Genomic DNA, 6,717 nt, shown 5'->3' with positions numbered 1-6,717 from the left:
GCATTTGTCTGCAGTTCTCTTGACCAGAATTTGCCACCTGTACTTCCTTGACCCATGAAGGAATACTGGAGAGGTATTCACGATAGTCTCCTTTTACCTTCTCACATAAAGATTTTCAGTGTGGCAGTTACTGCAGTCTCCTCCCCCTTGCAACAGCTGCTGTAGAATTTTGGGCCTCTAGGATTCTCTGTCTGCCATGTTTTGGTGCAAGACCAGGCAGAAATGAAGAGGAGGATAGCTGGAGAAAGCCAAGGACGTTCATGGAGAAGAGGGAAGAGGCAAGGTGAAAGTGACCAGGAAAAAGGAGATTCATGTGGCTTTTTATGTTTCCGTGAGAAACAGGTTGACCCATTTTGGCCTCATTTGGTATTAACAGAATATATGTTTAGGTAGTGCAGAAACTGCCAGGAGTTCTGCACAATTGAGAGAATAATCTTCCATGTATTTTCTACTTTGTTTTATGTCATATTACCTCATTCGTATCATTCACTGGTATGTTTGTAGAATATAGACTGCATCCATGCCCTGTTTCAATGCTCTGCTTTGGTCCCATTGTTTGTTTGTTTTTTCCTAGTCAAAAATTCTAAGATTCTGTCATTGTAAGACATATCACTTGTTTTTGTCCTATGACTACATTTAGAAGCATCACGAACCAACCTGACCTGATGGATTTTGTGGAGAAAGTAAAAAAAAAAAAAGGTCGGTGAACGAGGCATTGTGGTGAGTTACACTGTGCACCAAGCAGAAGGGAGAGATGTGTGCAGTCAGCCCGACTTGGCCTGGGTTGCCTCTGCTTTTCTTCCCCTGCTTAGTGCTGCTCACACTCACCATTCTTGTGACTGTAGTGAGGGCTGAGTTGCTAATGACCTAACAGGGTGGGGCCAAAGTAGGTATACTGTTTTTCATATGGAAGATGGTACGAAAAATTAATAAATAATAATACAAGAATAAACTGTTTCACCTGCTCACAACTGTACACCTACTTTGTCCCCACCTCTATATGGAGTAAGCTGCTACAGTTGAGAGTTGAGTAATTGACACAGAGACGGCCTGGCTCACAAAGACTAACATTTTACTGTCTGGCCCTTTATAGAAAATAACTTCTGGCCCTTGATGTTGGTAGAGTCTTACAGGCTATTGTTGGATTGTTGGCTTTGAATTTGAGAAAAATGAGGCTCTCTGGGAGGATTTGAGCTGGAGGAGGACAGGATCTGACCAAAGTTTTAGTGGCTGTGTTGACAAGTTTTAGAGAGGCAAAGGTGGGAGCAGGTAAGCCAATTAGGACTGTGGTTCCCAGTACACTGGGGTGTCCGCGGAACACCACAGCAAACTCACCCAGGGTGTAGCAGTGTATTTTAAATTTCTGAAGCATTTACAGTGACACTTGACCTCTGTTAGATACAGTGTGTGCTTCTACCTAGTGACTAGTCCACAGTTTCGGCATTAGGTCATGCTATATTCTTTTCAAAGTTGTCTTGTCTTTGTGAAGTTGAGTTTTTAGCAGTACATAATTTGTTACAGTGGCAAGAGGACACTGTTAGAGATTTTGATTCCCCTGGGACTTGTTATTACATAAATGGGTAAAAGGAGGCCGGTGTTGGCTCTTAACAGTGGATTCTGCGTAGGTTTGCTGGGAAAAACACATTGCTAACAATTGTTTTTAATAATGGCATCAGGTTCTTTTGCCAGGTTATTGTCAAGAAAGTTTAATCCTTGTAAGAATATAAGCTCCTTGAGGGAAAAGTCTTGCTTTTCTCATTCTTACTGTTTCCCCAACACCAAACAGCGGCAGTATCTGTCCGTGACAGGCACTAGATAAATAGTATTGACTAAAATATATGAATGAATGAATGAATGAATGGCTTATTGTATCCTAAACTTTTATTTCCCTCTTGCTTTAGCAACAACCTTCCATTCGTGGTTAACCTCTAATGACTTTACATCTGAAGTAACAGAGATCCATAATAATTAGTTGCCTAACTTCTTTTCCCTCTACTCCATCCTCCTTACAGGTTAGTCTATGTAAAACAAAGCTCAGATATCTCACTTTCCTGCACAGTAACCTGAAGACCTAATGGTTTACCGATTAATTGGAAAGGAAGATGACATAATACTATACATAGAGAACCCAAAGATTCCAGTAAGGAACTACTAGAACTGATAAATGAATTCAGCAAAGTAGCAGGATACAAAATTAATATCCAGAAATCAGTTGCATTTTTTATATGCCACTAATGAGTTAACAAAAAGGAATATTAATAAAACAATACTATTCACATTTGCTTCAAAAAGAATAAAATACCTAGGAATAACCTAACCAAGGATGTAAAAGACCTGTACTTGGAAAATTATAAGACATTGAAGAAAGAAATTGAAGAAGATACAAATAAGTGGAAGCACATACCATGTTCATGGCTAGGAAGAATTAAGATCATTAAAATGTCCATACTCCCCAAAGCAATCTAGAGCTTCAATGCAATTCCCATCAACATTCTAATGACATATTTCACAGAAGTAGAACAAACATTTCAAAATTTCATAAGGAACCACAGAGGGCCCTGCATAGCAACAGTGATCCTGAAAATGAGGAACGAAGTTGGAGGAATCACACTACCTAATATCAAACTATACTACAAGGCCATACTAATCAAAACAGCATGGTAGTGGCATAAAAAACCTACACATAGATCAATGAGACAGAATAGAGAGCCCAGAAATAAACCCACACATTTACAGTGGATATTGGTTTTAAACTCCAAACCCACGATTTTGGAATGGTAAAAAGGCTGGCATCTGAGCACAATGTGTTCCCTCGTTGCTGCCGACCACTATGTCTCATCACAAAATGAGGTGGTCTGAGGTTCATTATAAATTTTTGTCAGTGTTTTTAAATCAGTTATAAAACAGGCTCTGACACAGAAGATTGACAGGTTTATGTATATATGTATGTATGTATTTATGTACTTTAAGATTAATAAATCCCTTTAAAGCCACTGACAATATAGCAGGTAGATTAATGATTTCCTATTAAAATAACTTTGAATGCATAAAGTTGGAGAAAAACCTAGCAGAAATTCAAAATATTATTTCTTTTCTTAAGATAATTTTAAGCCAATTCAGTATTTACTAAGGTTACTTAAAATTAGTAATAAATTATTATACTGAAATTGTAATTACTACAGGGTAATCCAGTACTGATTCAGTATAATAATTTATCAGACAATGCTATATACAAGATTATATGCTAATATATAACAATGTATTTATGGATTTGCAGCTCTCCAACTTTGCGCATGTATTGGAGTTACCAATTTGAAGTGTATAATTATACAAATTACAAGAGTAAAACTGCAGATTATAGTATAATTTCTCTTTCATCATGAGGTTGCATACTAATAGGCCACTTAAACTCTTCTAGACCCAAACTTAGTAGGGAAATTGTTTTGAATTATATATCTAGCAACTGGGTACAGTTAACTGTGCCATTCACTTCTTCCCATCCAGTAGCACTTGTATCTAGAAAGCTGGTTTAACATGATAATCACTGATAATGGAACAGAAGAAATAAAAGACTCACATGAGAATTAAGCTCTCAGTGTGGACCTAAAACCTGAATTTGGTGAATTATATAATTCCTATAGAAACCAACCTCAATACTTGAAAAATAAACTTTTTTAGTTTTCAGTTACAGTTGATATTCAAAATTATATTAGTGTTTAGACATTTATATAACTTAGGACATTATCCGTCATTTAGTCTAGTACCCACCTGGCACCATGTAGTTATTACAATTTATTGACTATCTTTCCTATGCTGTACTTTAAATGCCTGTGACTATTTTGTAACTGCCAATTTGTATTTAATACCTTCACGTTTTTCACACAGCTCCCCAAACCCCTCCCGTCTGACAACCATGAATTTGTTCTCTGTGTCTATGAGTTTCTTTCTGTTTTGTTTGTTTGTTTATTCTGTTTTTTTTAGGCTCACACATAAGTGAAATCATATGGTATTTGTCTTCCTAAAGTCTGAGATTGGAAGCCCGCACGGAAGGAATGGGAGAAAGAGCAGCCAGGCAGAATTTGAACACTTAGGTTAGACGTGGGTCTTGGTGGATCCACACCTCTCCTGTCCCTGCTGTTCCGACACTTCCCACATCATCAACATATATCTCTCTGACCCTGATGTTATACACAGCCTGCAGTGCGTTTAGTTAATTTGACTTAGCTAACCTTTGTTACTTGATCATTGCCTCTGGTGCACTAGACACAATCTAGCAAGTATGGAATCAAGGAGACTAGTTGAGAAGGTATTCCTGTGATCACATGATGGGTGGTTTTGATGGGTATTTGAGTGACAGCCTTAGGGAGCGAAAAAGGTGGAGGGATACAGCACAGATTTTGGAGTTTGAACTGACAGGATTTGCTGAAGAATTTCACACAGGGACCAAAAGAAAGAAAGGAATAAAAAAATGACTTCTAGGTTTTTGTTTTCAGCAACCAGGTAGGCAATAAGATTGAGGGGATGAAAATTAGATGAAGATCAGAAAGGGGATTCTGTCTTGCCAGTGTCAAGTTTGCCATTGTTATTAGAAATCCAAGCAAAGGTTGAATAGGCATTGGGTATACATGTCTACAGCTCAGATAGGCAGAGGCAGACCTGAAATAGAAGTGTTTGAATCTAATACATTGTGGTGATTGAGGCAGGCTCCCACGGTATGAAAGAATAAAAGTAAAGGGGAAACCGGGGGTCACAGGGAGACAGGGTGGCTGCCCAGAGAATGAAAAGACAAGGCAAAACAGAGTCTGGAGCTGGCTCAGCAGAAAATCAGTTCTTGAGAAGAGATTGGAAATACATAGAGGTCTAAAGTCAAGGGAAGGTTGGAGAGAGTAGTGAAGAAGAAAAAGGGTTAGACAAAGCGGTGAGTCATAATTCAGTAAATGGAAAGATGGAATACATGTTTCCATGGTCTGACATCATTTCTGCTGTGGCTTCTTTCTTTCTGATGGGTCTGGAGTCATTTCTGGAGCATGGAAAATCCATGGGTCAAAGGTGAAATAAGGAAGCTGAACTAAATTAATGTAGGCATAAATAAGGCTAGATATTGGCAAGAGTCAATGGAAAGATGTGGGCCGATTAGATAGTTCAGATAAATATTTAACTACCTACTTCACAAAATTCTGGAGATTTAGTTAAATTCAGGAATATGGCTGATTTTGCTGACCAATCAAAAAGGTACTTTTTTTGGAGAAAAAGTGTCTACTAAACCTGGAAATACACACACACACATATGTATATCAGCAAGTACAGTAAAATTAACTTTTTGTGCAGATTGAACTCATTGGCATGTGGTGTCTGCCGTATTTTTCCCAGGATATCCTTTTTATATAACAAAAAAAGAATAAAGCAGATTATACTGAAAAGTATATTTGTGAGAGTAAAAGGAATAAAAATATTTTATAAAAGTAAATATATAAAGGAAATCCTTTCAATCTAAGATTTTGCATCATTTCTGGCATGATTTTTTTTTATATAATAAAGAAGTCATCTATAGGTATCTTATTGGTTTCTACATTTTTCTTAACAGAAAAAGTCATAAGAACATTTTTTGTATGTCTTCAGTGTTCTTGCATTATTTTAGTTCTACCCCTTGTCAATTGCATAGAACTTGTTGCATCATCAGAAAATATTCCAAGTGAGAAAATTACTGCCTTTCAAGTTCGTGGAGGACCATAGTTTTGAGGATATATTGGTACTTTTATATGGATCAGTTTAGAGGATAAAAACTTATCTGTTTTTTTGTTTTAATTTTCAGAAAATAAAAATATTGCATTAATGTTCAGTTATTACACAGATAAATAATGGCATTAATTTTAATGTGTCGTTATACTCAAGAAAAGTACAAAAATAAATGTATTCTGGTGTAATGTAAACTCAATTGTCCAGAAAATAAATTATCTATTTTTAAAATAGATAAGCTATTGGTTTCTTACTTCCAGATTTTTGGTGATTATCACTGCCATTATAGGTAAAGAAGAAAGGAGTGAGATATGAAACTCTTACGCAGTTTTCCTTTTACTCACAGTTACAGTTAAACTTGTAAGGGCCAAAAGAAAGCTTATTAAAAACTTCCCATTGAGATTCAAGTTATCTTAGACTTCTCTTAGCATATATCGGGACCAGGTATCTAACAATCCTAGCTTAAATGTGTTGTAAAGTCAAATGTTAACTGTTGTAGCTTCTGGAAAGAAACACAGCTAAGAAGTAAGCAGTGTACCGGAAGGTGGATACCAGGTAGTCACATGTAATCCTGGTTCAGGCTATGACTGGGTGCTCTCTGGATGGTTAAAGAAGGACCTACACAGAAAGGAAGGAGCAAAGGGAAGAAGGGATGCCTATTTCCATCTATTTAAATATTTTGGCTAGATTATCTCCAAATCACTGGGGATTTTATTGTTTCTTCAGTAAGGAGATTTGAGCTGTTATTGTAAACACCATTAGGCACATCCCAGTAGCTGTTACAACCACTACTTCCTTACAACAGAACTGAATTTTGAAGTGAATAGCCCCAGGCAGTGTAATAATAGATCAAAGTCAATTACAACATTGCTCTAACTTTTTGACAAACTGTCAACTTCCCAGGCTCTCTTTCTGCTACCACCAGTCATATGAACCATCTGTAAAATGGGATGTTGAATGATCTCCAGGGATAGGGGTTTC

This window comes from Furipterus horrens, unplaced genomic scaffold (assembly GCF_987537825.1).
Source record: "Furipterus horrens unplaced genomic scaffold, mFurHor1.1.pri manual_scaffold_6, whole genome shotgun sequence".
Taxonomy (NCBI): domain Eukaryota; kingdom Metazoa; phylum Chordata; class Mammalia; order Chiroptera; family Furipteridae; genus Furipterus; species Furipterus horrens.
This window is presented reverse-complemented; position numbering follows the sequence as displayed.